Genomic DNA, 19,428 nt, shown 5'->3' with positions numbered 1-19,428 from the left:
GTAGCATATAAGTTGCACAAATCTCTGCAGCATGTCTTTTTGCATTTGAGCTATTTCACTAGGATTGCAACCTGTGATGTGCATGATCACATAGACTGCGTGCACATCTGCGCCTGCCCAAAGAGCTATCATGTTGCAGCTTGACCTGTGGCCTGCACTCAGATCTAACTCTGTGGCAGGGGCACCCACCCCAGGAAACATCGGAGTTTCGAGCCTTTGCACAGAAGGTTGCGCACAATTTCTGCTGCAGTTCCATTAGACCCAGGAGCTATTAATTTTGCACTGGAGTCAGTAACCTGCAGGTTGCATGTAGATTGTTTTGGTAGGTGCAGTAACTACATCAACTATGTTACTAGGTTTTGAACATGTGGCCTACAAGTTTCTAAAGGATATCTGTGGCCGCTGCGTTGACCCAGTGAACTCACACTATGGCCTAAGACTTTATATTGCAGGTTGCACAGACCTCTACATAATATGTGTTTGATCCATAAAGTATAATATTGTCACTGGAGCCAGTAACCTGCAAGAACGGATACGTTGCAGGCATTTTGCTGCAGTAGCAGCATATGCCAACCATCTTACTGGGGTTGAACCTCCGACTTGCAGATTGCATGAAGATCTATGTTGCAGGTGCATTAATGCATTAGGAATCGAGCCTTTGATTCACAGGTTGCACACTCCTCTGCAGTGGGTGCATGAACCAGAGTGGAATCGTACTTTAGCTTGTACCCGAAGGAGGGAGTTGGTGGGTAGATCAGTTTTCATGCCAGCTTCACCATGTGGTGTCACTAAAGTCCTGATGCTTCTGTCAGTCAATCAATCAGGTTCTTGTAGAGCGCGGCTAGTCACCCGTGAGGGTCTCAAAGCGCTGAGGGAAGGGCAGTTGCAGTTCATTAGAAGAGCCGATCTTGACGACCTTCTTGAATTGAGACAATGAGGTTGATTGCCTGAGGTGTAGCGGAAGAGCATTCCAGGTCTGAGCAGCAAGGTAAGAGAAGGGTCTTCCTCCAGCTTAGTTTTTGCAGATCCTTGGGGTTGTGGTGAGGGCCAGTTGGGCAGAGCAGAGGTGTCTGGTGGGCATATAGAAGGGCAGGAAGTGGTTGGGGTATGCTGGTCTGATGTAGTGGATGGCCTTGTAGGCATGCGTGTGGAGCTTGTAGGTGATTCTTTTGTTGATTGGGAGCTAGTGAAGGTCTCTCAGGTGAGCGGTGATGTGGCTGCAGCGAGGGATGTCCAGGATGAGTCTGGCTGAGGAATTCTGCATTCTCTGCAGTTTCTTGTGGAGTTTTTGGGCAATGCGGGCTTAGAGTGCATTGCCGTAGTCTGACTTGCTGCTGACGAGCCCCTGGGTGACTGTTCTCCTGGACTCAGTGGGGATCCATTTGAGAATCTTTCAGAGCAGGTGGAGCGTGTGGAAACAAGAGGATGAGACGGAGTTGATTTGGCAGTTCACTGAGAGCGAGGAGTTGAGAATGATGCTGAGTTTGCATGCATGGTCAGTGGGTTTAGTGGGGGGTTCTGAATGCTGAGGACCACCAGGTGCCCCCCCAGGCGAGGGGGTGGAACTTAGGATGATGACCCTGGTTATGTCAGAGTTGAGTTTCAGGCAGCTGTCCTTCATCCAGACGGTGACTGCCTTAATTCCGTTGTGGAAGTTGCTTTTGGCAATTGTAGGCTTGTCAGTGAAGGAGAGGATCAGCTAGGTGTCACCGGCATAGGAGCCGATGTTGAGTCCAAGGTTTCTGACGATGTTTGCAAGCGGGGCCATGTAGATGTTGAAGAGGGTGGGGCTCAGTAAGGAGCCCTGAGGAACGCTGCAGCTGATCGCTGTCAGTTTTGATGTGAACTTTGGGAGCTTGACTCTCTGGATTAGGCGGCTGAAGAAGGAGAAAATCCACTCTAAGGCTTTGTCGCGGATGCCGGCATTCTGGAATCTAGTGCAGAGGGTGTGGTGGGAGACAAAGTCACAGGCGGGAGAAAGGTACAGGAGGATGAGGGCTGCGATTTCACCTCGGTCGTGGAGAGTGCAGATGTCATCCGTTGCTGCCAGGAGTGTGGTCTTGGTGCTGTAGTTGCTTCTGTAGCCTGATTGAAAGGGGTCCAGGGTGTGGTTGGTTTTGATTAATTCGGTGCGTTGGGCGTTGATAGCCTTCTCAGTAACTGGGTGGATAGGGGAGAAGTGAGATGAGTCTATAGTTTTTGAGTCCAGTTGGGTGGGTGGAGGTTTTTTTTAGCAAGGGGTTGATTTCTGCGTGTTTCCAGTCTTTCGGGAAGGTGGCAAACTTGATGGAACAGTTGCTGGTGCAGCATAGTTCGGGGGCAATGGTGGGACTGGCTTGGTTGAAGATGTGGTGGAGGCATGGGTCCGAAGGGAACTTCTAGCCCCCAATTCTTGTTTAGTTCTACACAAGAGCTGTTTTGCTTTTTTTATCTATTATGTATGGCATAACGGCTGCTTTGGAACTATGGAACGTGGCTTAATGTATAGAAAGAAAAGTGCGCGCATCATAAAACTTTTTTTTGTTGTTGCTTTGAGCCATTTTGTACAGCAGCCATGCTTTACAACATGGCTAAAACATTGACAAAGCCAACAGATCTTTCATAGGAGAATTCTAGTGGGCTTCTCAGTTGATGGGGAAGATTGGAGGACAGTTAAGTGAAGAAATGCAAGCAACTGTGCGAGTGAATGTATTTACCATTTGAGATTATGAGGATGAGCAGTGGTCAGTTAAAACACCCCGAAAGTAAGCGCAAGAAATGCAAATGAGCACGAGCAGTATAAGGCATAACAAGGTGGAGTAATGGTTCTGTTCACAAACAAGGGAAGATGGGGGAGCATGTGAGAACAGAGAAGGCGCAGAAGGTGCCTAAGGGGTAAGGGAGTAGCCACACAATTAACATACCCCCCACTCTGAACTAAAGTTCTGATGGCACTAAGTAAGCTAAACATATGAGACCAACACCCACCCACAGAAGAGCTCCAAGCCTCTCTCCATTCATCCTTTGACCTTTCCACCTACTTGCTGATATCCACTATTTCACCTTTACATTCTGTCATCCATTCATTCTTTCATCCATCATTCAGTCTTTTCCCATTTTATCCATCCACTGAGCCATCCGTCCATCCACTCTGAAACCTATCTAACCGTTCACCGATCCATCCACCTATACATTCTTCCATCCATACATCATCCACTTTGCCATCCATCCATCTACTTTGCCCCCTATCTATCAATGACTGTGCAGCATTGTTCGCCGGTGTTTCAGCATCAGGTCATGCCAAAGGCTACGCCTTCGACCCAGGTACTTCCTCTTCAATTCATCCATCCATTTATTCTGTCATCCATCCATCTATCCATCCAAGCATCCATCATCCACTCTACCATCCACTATGCGACCTATGCATCCACCCATCCACTCTGCAATCCACCCATCCACTTTGCCTTCTTTTCATCCATCCATCTATTCCGCCATCCAGCCCCCATCCTCTCTGCCATCCATCCAATCATCCATCCATTAATTCACCAATTCTGCCACTCATCCATTCATCCACCTACCCACTCTGCCATCGTGCCATCCAATCTGCCATCCATTCATTCATCTACCCATCCATCCAATCTGCCACCCATCATCCCTCCATCCACTCCACTATCCATCCACTTTGCGACCTACTCACTCAGCCATCCGCTCTGCGATCACTTCACTCATTTCGCCCATTCATCCATTCCTTTACTCTGTCATCCTTTCACCTGTCCATCCACCTATCCATACCTTTACTCTATCCTTTCACCTGTTCATTCCCTCAGCCATTCATCCACTATGCCATCCTTTCACCTGTTTATTCACCTATCCATTCATCCTTACACCAACTCATCCATCGGACTCATTCATTTACCCACTCATACATCCACCGACTCATTCATTCACCCACTCATACATCCATCCTTCCTCCGTTCCTTTCTTTCACCCTTCTGTCCATCAAATAGCCCTTCCTTCTTTCCCTTATAGGTCGTAGCCTACCAGACCGAGCAGCTGTCTAGTTTGCTGAAGACATCTTGGGGCCAGTCAGAAAGCTGACCTGGGAATGCATTCTGACCATTGCTTACTATTAGCTTTGTGGATTGTAACTCACATTTGCTAGCTTTTATTTGCTGGCTTTATTTGTTTTAGGCTGTTCAGCTTGAGTTAGTCCATCTTATTGTTTACTGTAGTCTCCCACATTGCTCACTTGCTGTAAACAGGCCTTTAAATGTTGTTCTTATATTGTCACATTTGCTGTGCATTCAAAGACAGAGGTCAAATGTCGGGCTCTGTCTTACCAAGGAGCTTTGAGTTTACTTTTCTTTCTTTGACTTCAAAGTGAAAGGCTTTACCTAACAATCTGGGGGGTGTAAAAGTGGGTGGTGTTTCCCTTTGATTCTGCGTAGGGTTTTCTTATCTTTTTCATTTGCAATCCCTGTCTCTGTTTCAGCTTATGGGTTTTGATAGAGTTGTGACTCCTTTGGGTACTGTGCACTCTTCAGATTTATTTTACTTACGAAATACTTTTTTTGCAGCACACAACAAAATGTAAATGTCTGCAAATGAACTGTACAAATGTTTCAAAATATATCAGAATTAAGAAAACAGAAATGAAGCACATTTTATGTAATTCTGAAGTGTGCTATAAACATATTTGAATAGATAAAAATAAAACAATGCACTACTTGATGCTATTTCCCAACATGATTGTGTGCGCTGTATAGTTTTATCAGTAAAACTGTATGTCTGTGCAAATGTAATTCCCATTACAATTGAAAATTTGTTGCCTGTACTTGCAGTGCACTACCACGCCATGCATACTCCACAACACTGCAAAAAGAACAAGTGATGGACGGAATGCTGAACAATTTCAAACATTCACCCCAGTACAGAGATCTGGGCCTAAATCCATTGTTTTTTTGCTACCCATGCCGTTCCAGTTTGGACCCAGCCATATACAAATCAGTCTTGATGCTGTTCCCCATGGGAACAGTCCCGCCGAACTGCCAAGCCAGGTCCTCCCTGGACTGGAAACAAGCATCCTAGGACCGGTTTCAGGGTATCACCCTTCATCAGCCAGGCTAGCTTGATTCCAGTAGCATGGGGAGCATGGGACCCACGTCTGGGCATACCCTTCCCACTTGGGACAGCAAATGCAAAAAGAACAAGTGATGTATGGAATGCTGAACAATGTCAAACATTCACCCCCAGTACAGAAATCTGGGCCTAAATCCATCATTTTTTTGCTACCCATGCCATTCCAGTTTGGAACCAGCCATATGCATATCAGTCTTGAACCTGTTCCCATGGGAACAGTCCAGCCCGAACTGCCAAGCCAGGTCCTCCCTGGACTGGAAACAAGCATCCTAGGACCAGTTTCAGGGTATCACCCTTCATCAGCCAGGCTAGCTGGATTCCAGTGGCATGGGAGCACGGGACTCACGTCTGGGCAGACACTTCCCGCTTGGGGCAGCAAATGCAAAAAGAACAAGTGATGGACGGAATGCTGAACAATGTCAAACTTTCACCCCCAGTACAGAGATCTGGGCCTAAATCCATTGTTCTTTTGCTACCCATGCCGCTCCAGTTTGGACCCAGCTATATGCAAACCAGTCTTGACCCAGTTCCCCATGGGAACAGTCCAGCCCGAACTGCCAAGCCAGGTCCTCCCTGGACTGCAAACAAGCATCCTAGGACCTGTTTCAGGGTATCACCCTTCATCAGCCAGACTAGCTTGATTCCAGTGGCATTGGGAGCACGGGACCCACGTCTGGACATACCCTTCTCAGTTGGGGCAGCAAATATAAAAAGAACAAGTGATGGACGGAATGCTGAACAATGTCAAACATTCACCCCCAGTACAGAGATCTGGGCCTAAATCCATCGTTTTTTTGCTACCCATGCAGTTCCAGTTTGGATCCAGCCATATGCGAATCAATCGTGAACCTGTTCCCCATGGGAACAGTCCAGCCAGAACTGCCAAGCCAGGTCCTCCCTGGACTGAAAACAAGCATCCTAGGACCGGTTTCAGAGTATCACCCTTCATCAGCCAGGCTAGCTTGATTTTCAGTGGCATGGGGAGCACGGGACCCACGTCTGGGCATACCCTTCCCACTTGGGGCAGCAAATATAAAAAGAACAAGTGATGGCCGGAACGCTGAACAATGTCAAACATTCACCCCCCAGTACAGAGATCTTGGCCTAAATCCATCGTTTTTTTGCTACCAATGCCGTACCCGTTTGGACCCAGCCATATGCAAATCAGTCTTGACCCTCAGCCCGAACTGCCAAGCCAGGTCCTCCCTGGACTGGAAACAAGCATCCTAGGACCGGTTTCAAGGTATCACCCTTCATCAGCCAGGCTAGCTTGATTCCAGTGGCATGGGGAGCACCGGACCCACTTATGGGCATACCCTTCCCACTTGGGGGAGCAAATACAAAAAGAACAAGTGATGAACAGAATGCTGAACAATGTCAAACATTCACCCCCAGTAAAGAGATCTGGGCCTAAATCCATCGTTTTTTTGCTACCCATGCTGTTCCTGTTTGGCCCCAGCCATATGCAAATCAGTCTTGACCCTGTTCCTCATGGGAACAGTCCAGCCCGAACTGCCAGGCTGGGTCCTCCCTGGACCGGAAACAGGCATCCTGGGACTGGTTTCAAGGTATCACTCTTCATCAGCCAGGCTAGCTTGAATCCAGTGGCACAGTGAGCAAGGGACCCACGTCTGGGCATACCCTTCCCACTTAGGGCAACTTTAGCAACAACAAAAAAGGATGATGGAGGGAGTGCTGAACAATGCAAACACTCACCCCCAGTCATAGATCTGGGTTTCATCCATTGTTCTTTTGCTCACCATGCCACCCCAGTTTGGACCCAGCCATATGCAAATCAGTCTTGACCCTGTTAAAAATGATTTGCATATAGCTGGGTCCAAACTGGAACAGCATGGGTAGCAAAGAAACAATGGATTTAGGCCCAGATCTCTGTACTGGGGGTGAATGTTTGACATTGTTCAGCACTCCGTCCATCATCCTTTTGTGTTGCTAAAGTTGCCCTAATAGGGAAGGGTATGCCCAGATGTGGGTCCCTTGCTCACTGTGCCATTGGATTCAAGCTAGCCTGGCTGATGAAGGGTGATACCCTGACACCAGTCCCAAGATGCTGCTTGTTTCCGGTCCAGGGAGGACCCGGCCTGGCAGTTCGGGCTGGACTGTTCCCATTAGGAACAGGGTCACGACTAATTTGCTTATGGCTGGGTCCAAACTGGGGTGGCGTGGTGAGCAAAAGAACGATGGATTAAACCCAGATCTGTTATTGGGGGTGAGTGTTTGCATTGTTCAGCACTCTGTCCATCATCCTTTTGTGTTGCTAAAGTTGCCCTAAGTAGGAAGGGTATACCCAGACGTGGGTCCCTTGCTCACTGTGCCACTGGATTCAAGCTAGCCTGGCTGATGAAGGGTGATACCGCGAAACCAGTCCCAGGATGCTTGTTTCCGGTCCAGGGAGGACCCAGCCTGGCAGTTCTGGCTGGACTGTTCCCATGAGGAACAGGGTCAAGACTGATTTGCATATGGCTGGGTCCAGAATGGGGTGGCATGGTAAGCAAAAGAACGATCGTTCAAACCCAGATCTGTGACTAGGGGTGAGTGTTTGCATTGTTCAGCACTCCCTCCATCATCCTTTTGTGTTGCTAAAGTTGCCCTAAGTGGGAAGGGTATGCCCAGACGTGGGTCCCTTGTTCACTGTGCCACTGGATTCAAGCTTGCCTGGCTGATGAAGGGTGATACCCTGAAACCGGTCCCAGGATGCTTGTTTCCGGTCCAGGCAGGACCTGGCCTGGCAGTTAGGGCTGGACTGTTCCCATGAGGATCAGGGTCACGACTGATTTGCACATGTCTGGGTCCAAACTGGGCTGGCATGGTGAGCAAAAGAACGATGGATTAAACCCAGATCTGTGACTGGGGTTGAGTGTTTGCATTGTTCAGCACTCCGTCCATCATCCTTTTGTGTTATTCCACGACACTGTACACCACTATGTGACACTATATGCCCCTCCATTTGACAACACCTCAACTCCACTCTATGCCTATGCCACTGGCCTCTACTCCACACTACTCTACTCCACGCTACTCCTCTATACAACACTCCACTGTAGTCCATCCCACTCCACTCTACGACACTCTATGCCACTCCACTCTCGGAAACTCTACTTTATAACACTCTATGCCACTTCAGTCTAGGCCACTCTACTCCTCTCTGTGCCACTCACCTCAATGCCACTCCACTATACTACACTTTATGACACTCCATGCTACGCCAATCCACTCTGAAACTTTACACCGCTCTACACTACTCCACTCTATGCCCCTCCACTCTATGACAGTTCACTCTACAGGACACTACAGTCTGCAACTCTACTCTCTATGCCACTTTACGACACTCGAAACCAAATCATGCTACTCTATTCCATTTAACTCTAGGCCTCTTTACTCCATTCTACTTCACACCACTCTATTGACATTCCACTCTACTCTATGAAACGCCACTCTACGACAATCTACTCCATTCCACACTATTGCATTTCATGCCACTCTACGCCACTCTATAAAACTCTACTTTACAACACTTCACTCTACGACACTGTGTGCCTTTCTAACACACTCTATGCCACTCCACTCTAATACACTACTTGACACCTTACCCCACTCTATGACACTTTACTTCACTCTCATCTACTCCACTCTTCTACACGACACCTACACTCCATGCTATGCCACTTTAAGCCCCTCCACTCTAAAACACTCTCTGCCACTCAACAACACTCTACTCCACCCTATGCCACTCTACACAGTTCTATGCTCCTCTATGCCGCTTAACTCTAGGCCACTCTACTCCACTCTAGGACCCTCTACGAAACTCCATTCTACGACACTCCACTCTATGCCACCCCAGCCTACACTAGGCCACTCTGCTCTACAACACTCCACTCTATGACACTGTACACTCCTACACTCTACAACTCCCTACAGTCTATGCCCTGCCACTCCACAGCACTCTGCTCCACTTTGTTCCACTTAATGCCCCTCTACTCTATGCCACTCCACTATGACACTCCATGCCACTCTACTGCAATTTACTCTACACCAATCTACAACATTTTACACCACTCTACTCCACTTCACTCTACGCACTCTATTTACTCTAATAAACTCTAATCCAAGGGGCAGAGCCAAGCACCGTGGAAGATGGTGGCTCTTTCTTAGAGCCAGTATGAGTGGAGACAAGAAAACAGGCAGAATAATACTTCTCCGCTTTCTACTTACATGGAAAGTGGAAGAATACACGTCGGAAATCAACAGGATGGCACAGAACTTAAAATAAACAATCAACTCAATCTACAATCAAATTAAACGATGAAAGACATATCGTCAGATGAGGCTAAAATGGCGACGTGATCTTTATATAAAACCCTGACTGGTACGGAATGCATTTTTTCCATGCATTACGGAACAGTAAAATGTAAGTGGTACTAACTTTGTAACACCGCTTAATTTTCGGAATTGCCAGATGATGCTTTTTGACAACCTCCGACATGCCTGATTACATTATTCGGTAGCACGAAGTGGAATATGGCAAGAAATCACGCGCTTGCCTAGCAGTAAACTACAAACGTGCACACATTATGCAATACGATAATCCAACAACATGTATTGAATTCGCTTGCAATAACTTTGTATGCTCTTTTTTTTTTCCCTTTCTCCTTTTCAATATTGGGGGCGTGATCTTTATCTAAAGCCCTGGCTGATACGGAACGCTTTTTCCATGCATTACGGAACATTAAAATATAAACTCTACTAACTCTGCAACACCGCTTAATTCCGGAAATGTCCAAAGGTGTTTTTTGACAATCTTCGATGTGCCTTATTATATTATTAGGTCACGCGAGGTGGAATATGGCAAGAAATCATGCACTTGGCCTTACAGTAAGTGCATTATGGTACTACTTATTGAATTAGCTTACAATAACTTTGCACGCCCCCTTTTTTTTTCCTTCTCCTTTTTCAATACTGGTCTGATTACATTGCATTGTAATGCATCATGGAAGACGACGAGATAGTACATACTAGGCCTTGCAGAGTAAGAAAAATGCACCTGCTCTCTACCGCATTATAATGAATAGCACTAACTTTATCTAGAAATATAAAAATAGCAATCACATAGTTTCCTAAACTTCACATGAACCTGACAAGAGCTGAATGCAATCTACATAGTGACTATTATACTTGCATAAGAAGACGGAAATATCTAATTGTTATCTTCTTCTTTTAAAGTCTTTACGTTTAAATATAACAAGCTATTGAGGTGGATCTTATTTTTTTTTTTTATGGATATAGAACACACGCTATGATGTAGGTACCAACCGGTGCTCAAGATCAAGCTTTTTTGTCGGAATTGATCTATCAAATGACAAGACACCCATTATAAATGGAACTCTGAAACATAATTGATCCACTATATATGTCAGACCCCAAAGTAGTAAGGCAATTGTCATACAGTGCAGCTTTATTATCACATCCTGACGCCACTGACTCTAAAGGTAATATGGCAAACTCTGCTGAGCTACCTTCCGCAGCTATGGATACAATTTTGAAAGAATTGTTAGACATAAAATCCTCTATTGCAACTTTGGACACCACAGTCTCTAATAACACTACGGAAGTTCAGGGGCAGAGGAATGATGTTACCGAGTTTTTAAATCCCGTATATAGTCAATGGACAGCCGGATCACAAATATTGAATCTCGTCTAGACAAGACATCTGATACAGGTCAGGATATTTGGTTTTTACAACAAAAGATTATTGATTTAGAGGATTGAAGTAGAAGGAATAATCTTAGAATCATAGGTCTTCCAGAACAAGCAGAGAAAGATAATATGCTAGACTTTCTGACTACATTAATCCCAAATTTTAACGAACATAACTTTCACAACACCTTTGGAATTTCAGAGAGCTCATCGTGTCCGAACACGTGGACTGGACCACTCTACTAAGCCTTGACATATCCTTGCCTGTTGTCTACGGTACCAACAAACTTGTCAAATTATCAGGCAGCAACAACGCATGGCCCATTTGAATATGAAAAATCTCAAATAATCATCACAGCAGATTTCTCAGCACCTACTAACCTCAAAAGAAAAGAATGTTTGAATCTACGCGCTAGACTGAAAAAAGAGACATAAAATATGGCCTTATGGAACTGGCTATTATGATTATAACTTTTCAAGGGAAAACCAAAGAATACTTAGATCCTCATGACTTGGAATCTTTTTTGAATAATTTAGATGACAGGGACTCTCAGATGGAACATAAGACTTCTACTCCTTCACCAACAAAAGAATCTCCCCATCTAACATTCCGGGCGATGCGGATTAGGAAGAATGGGAGACTGTTCAACGTCACTGGTCTCATGGTGGAAAACTTAAAGCCTGGAAAAAAATATCACCTATGGGACAAAACTTGCTCCCCTTTGAAACCTTGATCAAGATTGAAGTATCGATTACGTATGATGATACTTTCTCTCTATCCTCCTTAACTTATACTTTCTCTTTTTTTTCCATATTTTTCCTTTTATAACTATGATTATATAAGCTATCGGATGCTTACTGTTAACACCAGAAATGGCACTAATATCCTCTTCTTTGCTCACCTCTCCAAGATGCTTTGGTTTTTCTTCTCTCTCCAGTTTAAAGTTTTAGTGATTAAAGTGTACAAATTATCATATCCCTAGTGTTTGACAATAACTTTATATTACTCATATTTATAAATAATCATTCCTTATTGTAACATATTATAGAAACTTAACCAAACTGATACTTCATCCACGTCATTCATACACACTGACATATTTGGAAACATATACTCTCTTTACTTCATTTCCTAGCTACCTTTTATTTACTCTCATAACATTGTAATTTTGATTGATTTAATTCTTTTAATCTATATATGTCAATCAATAGGCTGAAACCCTTGAATGTTATTTCTCTGAATGTTAATGGTTTGACACATTTTATCAAAAGAATGAAGATAATCAACTTTCTAGAACAACATAAACCAGATATTGCTTTATTACAGGAAACTGAATTAATCTGAAAGTGATAAATTGAAAAGAGATTGGATTGGTCAAGTTATACATGCTAGTATAACCCAGAGTATTTCTAATAATGTTGTTATACCTATCCGCAAATGTAGGGTAGCTATTCTTTTTCACAAAACATTACCATATAAGATTATTCAAACATGGTTAGATGATGATGGCAGATATACATTTGTTAAAATTCATGTTAGGAATTCAGTTATGATTATAGGTATGATATATGCACCCAATGATTCCAAAACGATTTTTATTTCTAAGATTAGTAGATTACTATCTTCTTTTGGACCTACACGAGTAATAATTGGGGGAGATTCAGATTTTACTTTAGATCCATTAATTGATAGATTGGGCAAACTAGACATTTACCATACTAGTGACAGACATACCTTAAAGGATCTTATAGAAGATTTTGCGTTGCAGGAACCATGGCGTTTGTTACACCCAAATGTTAAAGAATACACGTTTACATCTTGTCTACATTCAATTCGCTCTAGAATAGATTATTTTTTAACTTCATCTACAATGTTACAATATGTATCACATGCAGGAATTATTCCATGCAGCCTCTCAGACCATGATTTAATAGATTTGCATGTTAATATTGGATTAACACAGACTCCTAAACCTAATTGGAGATTCAATACCTCTCCATATAAAACACCTTGAGCCAAATTAAACTTATGTCAACACGTTGAACACTTTCTTGATGAAAATAGGACTCAGTTACAGATGCTGGTATATTTTAGGGTGCTGGTAAAGCAGTCATTAGAGGAATGATAATGAGAGACTCATATATTCTTAAAAAACAACTGAATATTGAAAGGTTATTATTGGAAAAAGAGGTCATGTTACTCTCAAAAGAGTATAGTAAAAACGAATCACCAGAGATTTTAAAAAAGTTACTTTCAGCCAAATTTAAACTTAATAACCTGTATACTTCTCACGCAGAAAAATGTCTATTTTTATTTCGTCAACGTAATTATGAAAGGGGGGGGGAAAGCTGGAAGACTTCTAGCATATCAATTATGTCAACAAGAATCCTCTAGAACAATATCTGGTATTAAAAACTCTTGAAATTATTTACTTACACAACTAACAGATATACTGGCACAATGTAAGAACAATTATGAAACACTTTATATATCATTGAATTGTGATAATACCAAAGAGGAAGATGACTTTTTTACTAATTTAAAAATCCCCAAATTGGCCCAAGAACAGAGGAAAAGTCTAGAAGGGCACATAACAACAGAAGAAATTACAAAAGCTATTGATTGTTTAGCTACAAATAAAGCACCCGGGGAGGATGGCTTTCCTATCGACTTTTACAAGATTACAAAAGTTCAAGTAGTCCCACTCTTACAAAACCTCTTTAACGAAGACTTACAAAAAGGACATTTTTCTCCAGATTTTTTATGAGCATGTATTACTGTAATTCTTAAACCTGATAAAGACCCATTAGAATGCTCTAGTTACAGACCTATCTCATTAATAAATTCTGATGTTAAAATTCTGGCTAAAATACTTGTGACTCGCTTAAATTCAGTCATTACATCACTTATCCATCCATCTAAAGTCGGATATGTTCCAGCTCGATCCTCTTCAAACCATCTTCGAACAATTCTACACCTATTATGGCAACAACGTAATAAAACAGAAGAAAATGCAGAGAAAGCTTTTGATACAGTGGAAGGGGGCTATTTATTTCAAACCATGATTAGAATGGGTATTGGTACAGATTTTATTACTTTACCTGAAGGAATGTATCAATCCCCAACTGCTGTGATTACTTGTAATGCCCTCTTTCTCTGCTGTTGTTTCTTATTGCTTTAGAACCTTTAGCTATTGCGATTAGACAGAACATTAATATACAAGGTATTGTTACCCCAGCGGGAGAGGTGAAAGCTTTTTATTATGCAGATGATATATTACTGACATTGTCTAACCCGGATTCTTCAGTTAAAACCTTGATCACTTTATTAAACTAATTTTCGACATTCTCAGGTTACAAGATCAATTGGTACAAATGCGAAGCTTTACCAACTAACAATAATACTGCACCAATTTCACTAGGTAATTTCCCATTTAATTGGAAATCTTCACATCTTAAATATCTTGGGATCCTACTTAATACTGGGCTGAAGAATGTTGTGATGGACAATTTGAATCCTATTATAGATACACCTAAAAGAGGTTTCATAAGATGGTCTCAATTGAATCTCTCTTTATGGGGTACAGTACAGATTATAAAAATGAATACAATCCCAAAATTCAATTATGTGTTCAGAAAAACTCCCTTCCCACGAGGATGCCGGCTCGTAATCGAGCCGGCGGAGTGGGAAGGTGCGACGGGTGCAGTAGCACCCGTCGCGTATTTCAGTGTCTGCAAGGCAGACACTGAAATACCTTGCGGGGCCCTCTTACGGGGGCCCCTGCCGTGCCCATGCCATTGGCATGGGCACGGCAGGGGCCCCCAGGGGCCCCGCGACCCCCCCTACCGCCATCCTGTTCATGGCGGCTTTCCCGCCATGAACAGGATGGCGGTAGGGGGGGTCAGAATCCTCATGGCTGCGGAGCGCGCTCCGCAGCCATGGAGGATTCAAACGAGCAGCGGAAAGTCGGCGGGAGACCGCTGACTTTCCGCTTCTGACCGCGGCTGAACCGCCGCGGTCAGAATGCTCGTGGGAGCACCGCCAGCCTGTTGGCGGTGCTCCCGTGGTCGGTGGCCCTGGCGGCCACCGGCCGCCAGGGTCAGAATGACCCCCTTAATCTCTAATAACCTGTTTTATTTGGGGAGGAAAAAATCCTCGTATAAGTAGTTCAAAACTACATTCCTCCTCTTTAAAAGGTGGCTTAAGACTTCCACATTTGTAAAACTATTGGATAGCTCAACAATTATCACACTCAAAATATATGATATCCATAATCGATAACATGCCCCTTTGGGTGAAAATGTAACAGTCCTTTTTGAAAAGTACTACTCCCATGGCTATTTACTATACCAAATGTCTAAAATATTCACAATCCTCCAATCCAATTATGTATTCTTCTCAATTAGCATGGCAGAAGACTCATAAAATCATAAAATTTAACTCCTATGTTCACTTAAATGCCCCAATTTGAAATAACTCTGCAATTCTCTATAAAGGTAATGAGCTTAATTGGTTAGTCTGGAGAAATCACAAAATAAATGCTCTATCAGACCTATATACACAAAACAACTCTCTGAAATCATTCTCACATTTGCAAGAGACGTATAAACTTCCAAAATCACAATTTAATAATTTTATTTTGATATCATCTATTTTAGATTCCAAAATAGACTCAACTATAGATCCTATAATATGATCTTCTATTGCTCGTTATATATGTGTATGGAGAAATTTCAAAGGCATGGTGTCGGGCTTATACTCCATACTAATTGATAAATCTTTTTCAGATGATACTTCTGAAAACTTAAGAACATGGTGGTCCACACAACTGAATATCGCCTTTTCAGATAAAGAATGGGCTAAAGTTTTGGATAATTATAATCAGGGACTACGTGATGCAAGATTAAAATTTAATTACTTTAAAATACTTAATCAATGGCATTGATCACCTTCTAAACTCTAATCAGCTAAACGTAGTCCAAATTCTGATTGCTGGAGATGCCATCAATCTAATTGCGATATTGTGCTATTCTATGGGATTGTTCTAAGAATCAACAATTTTGGACATAAATAGTAAAATATTTAAGAAAGATTTTACCTAATACTTTGTCTCAATCACCCCGATTGTTTTTATTACACGATATTGGGTAGGGTTACGCCACAGTTGTTCAGATGGTTATCTACAGCAATTAGACTGGCAAAAATTAATAGATTACGTTTCTGGAAATCTAGCATTTTACCAACAATCCAATCCTGGTTGAAAGATATGTTTGACTTTGCGCAGTTTGAAAGAGTGATGTATAAATTAAATGACAACTTAAAACAATTTGATAATATTTGGAGCATTTTTCTAGAATAGATTTATTCTCTATTATCTTTTTATGATGATTCCTAGAGAGAACTCTGATAATTGTTTGATTTTTGTATTTTATTTTAAATTCTATTCATTAACCTGATGAATACGTTTTTTGTAATTTAATCAATTGCTATTTTCATTTACAATATTAATATTCTCTTTGTTTTTTTCTCTTTTCTAGGAAAATGTATTTGAATGGGAAAGTATTTAATTGTTTCATGATAATTTGTCATGTGTTTTCTTTTTCTTCTTCTTATTTAATATAGAATGATTATGTAAATTCTTTATTAGTGCACTTTAATTTTTCTTTTTTAGTTATATGATGTATATTTTATATAATCATTGAGCAATTTATATGTGTATTTGTTTATATAAATTTAATAAAGATTTGAAACACTAATAAACTCTACTCCACTCCACGCCACTCTATAACACTCCATGGCACTGTACACCACTCTACAACACTTTACACCACTCTATTACTTTCTGTTCCACTGTACTTACTCCACTTTGCGACACTCTATGACTTTCCACTTCACAACACTCCACTCTATCCCACCCCACTCTACAACACTCCACTCTACTGCACTCTAGTCCACTCCATGCCACTCTACAACACTTAACTCCAGGACACTCTATGCCCGCCATCCTACATCCCTTTACTCCATGACACCCTATGGCTTTTTACTGCATGTCCCACCACTCTACTCTACGACACTCCACTGTACAACACAACCCTCTATGCCACAGCATTCCACTCTCTGATACCCCACTCTACGACACTCCACTCTGTGTCACTCCACTCCACAACACTCTTCTCCACTCTATTCTATGTCCCCCACTTCACTCCACTCTACTCTACAACACATTACTCCATTCTACTTTACTACTTCACTGTACACCACTCCACATTACGTCACTCTATACCACCTCAATCTACAACACTATGCAGCTCGACTCTGACACTCTGCACCACTCTATACCCTCCAATCTACACAACTCTACACCACTCCACTTTACTCTAAATCATTCCACTGCACTCTACTCCACAACTCTGCACTCTACTTAATGACACTCCACTCTACTCCACAACACTGCATGACACTCCTCTCTACCCTAAACCACTCCAAAACACCCCACTCCATACCATTCAACGACGCTCTGATGCCACTACAATCAGTGCATCTCCACTCTATGCCACTTTTCCCCACTCTACGCCACTTTCCTCTGCATCATTAACTTTAAGCCATACTGAATGGTAGCCACGCTGGTGCATAATACGGCTTGTATACATTGGCAAAGCCAATAGGTCTTGCATAGGCAAGACCTATTGGCATTCAGATTGCTTGTTTATTTAACCATCATTCGTTAATCCTTGCTCCTGTTAACTCTTCTATTGACACTTTATTCCTTTACTGCAATAATTAGGAGCTATTTTCTGCAGAGTTGTGGACAGAAAGGGTGCATAAAGAATCCCACATACGCTGTAGCTGCTAAACACCACTGGGGGATGTTGACACTATCTGGGAAACAATATAAACTCTTTAAATTGCTGATTATAGCAATCAATAGCTAAAGGTAATCAAATTACTTTTCATAGTGTCTGTTGGAGCTTCCCATTCGTGTGCTGCAATCAAACATGTTTTAACTGTGGTCAACTAAAGCAATCTTATTTTGATAAAATCTGCAAATCACGCAGTTAATGATAGAATGCATCAAGTTCAGTAAATTTTATGTGGAAAACACCACAACTGAGTTTTTTCCGAAGGCCCTGATAATAAGTAAGTCACAGCATGCAGGGTGCTTTTGGCTCTAAAGCAGGGCTGGGCCAAGGAAAAAATGATAGCATTCATACCAAGAGACCCGATACAGAAGGGAGACGCCTGATTTTAAAGACCAAAATGGCTTTATTTTAGGTGTTTCCTGCCTAAAACCACATCCTCTTCAACCGAAGTCAATAACGTAAATCGATTCCCCCAATTTTCTTTTTTAAACCTTCCGTCTAACCAGGTTATAAATGTTGCCATGTATGTGATAGCAGAAGGTCAGTTGACAACTAGGTGTCCCACTGACCATCCTCACTCCACATCATTAGGATAGAACTCTTCCAATCCTAACTTTACTTTTTATTAATCATTTTGCTCAAGTATGTCGGACTAATTGGTTCACTAGAATGACGTTTTACTGAATAGAAGCCCATGGCTGGAGAAGTAGTGCCCCTGTGATAAGACATCATCTATCAACCCTTCCTTCTTTGCCAGATATGCAATGTGTTGAGAAACACTTTTATAATTCGGGTGGTACTTTTGTGGAACTAAGTGTAATTACATCGGTGTTAGATACCTACACAGCTGCCTGGCTTGCACTCTGCCTATGTCTGGCATTTACAATTTGAAGTGTGCCATATGTGTGACTCTTTGGATGAGGCTTAATAGCTCCCTATTTTACCAACCTAAGAATTCTTGAAATGCCCCAAGGGTCTCTCCGACTACAAGACTCTATCCTACACCTCCATTTCTTTAAATGTCCTTCACAACCACACCCTTGAATATGCCTATGCTCGAAGTCCCCTAAGGAGGTTTCAGGGAAGACCAACTAGTGAACAGAACTACTGAAACCCAAAGGCTGCACCACAAAGCTTTACGTGGAGTCTCCAGCTCCTAAAACACATTGAAAGCTGACTTCCTATTCCCTGCCCCACTGCCTTTTGCTACCCCACACCATCTTGCAAAGAACAGGACAGACTGATTTCTATTTGCTACCTGCCTCTGTCAACCAACCTACCCCATACTCTAAACACACAGTGATAGGAGGCCAACGTGCAGTAGCCAGGAACACACCATCCCCACACTCCAAACACTATACAGGCAAACTCTAAATCCCTTGCATCTCCACCTGACCACACTACCCGAGCTCTACTAAAGCAGCACAAGTAGTCATTTATGCCAAGGCTCACAATGTCACTTATGACACCTTCACTGTGCCCTGGTTATTCAGCCTACAGCACTTTGTATGCAGGATTTATGCCCAGATATATGGTTGAAGAAGTGAAAATACAAGTTCTAGTGTGTAAAGTGTTGTTGGTTAAAGGGCTAGGCTGGTTTTAGGTATAACACAAGAAACTGATCTAATCAGCACTTATGGGCTTGACACCGACCCCCAGCACATTCATTATTGCACTGCCCCACCCCTAAAAAGAGTACAGTCCAGAACCTGATATCCAGTATAAAGCTGTCAAAGC

The 19,428-nt window shown here is 42.6% G+C and overlaps 1 protein-coding gene across 4 annotated transcripts in view; it reads right to left on the bottom strand.

Annotated features, from left to right (window-relative positions):
• LOC138245989 (monocarboxylate transporter 6-like) overlaps positions 1–19,428 on the bottom strand; it is a 505,423-nt gene that overhangs the window by 296,294 nt on the left and 189,701 nt on the right. The gene's annotated exons all lie outside the window — the stretch shown is intronic.

The sequence above is a fragment of the Pleurodeles waltl genome, chromosome 7 (genome assembly GCF_031143425.1).
Source record: "Pleurodeles waltl isolate 20211129_DDA chromosome 7, aPleWal1.hap1.20221129, whole genome shotgun sequence".
NCBI lineage: Eukaryota > Metazoa > Chordata > Amphibia > Caudata > Salamandridae > Pleurodeles > Pleurodeles waltl.
This window is presented reverse-complemented; position numbering and strand designations above follow the sequence as displayed.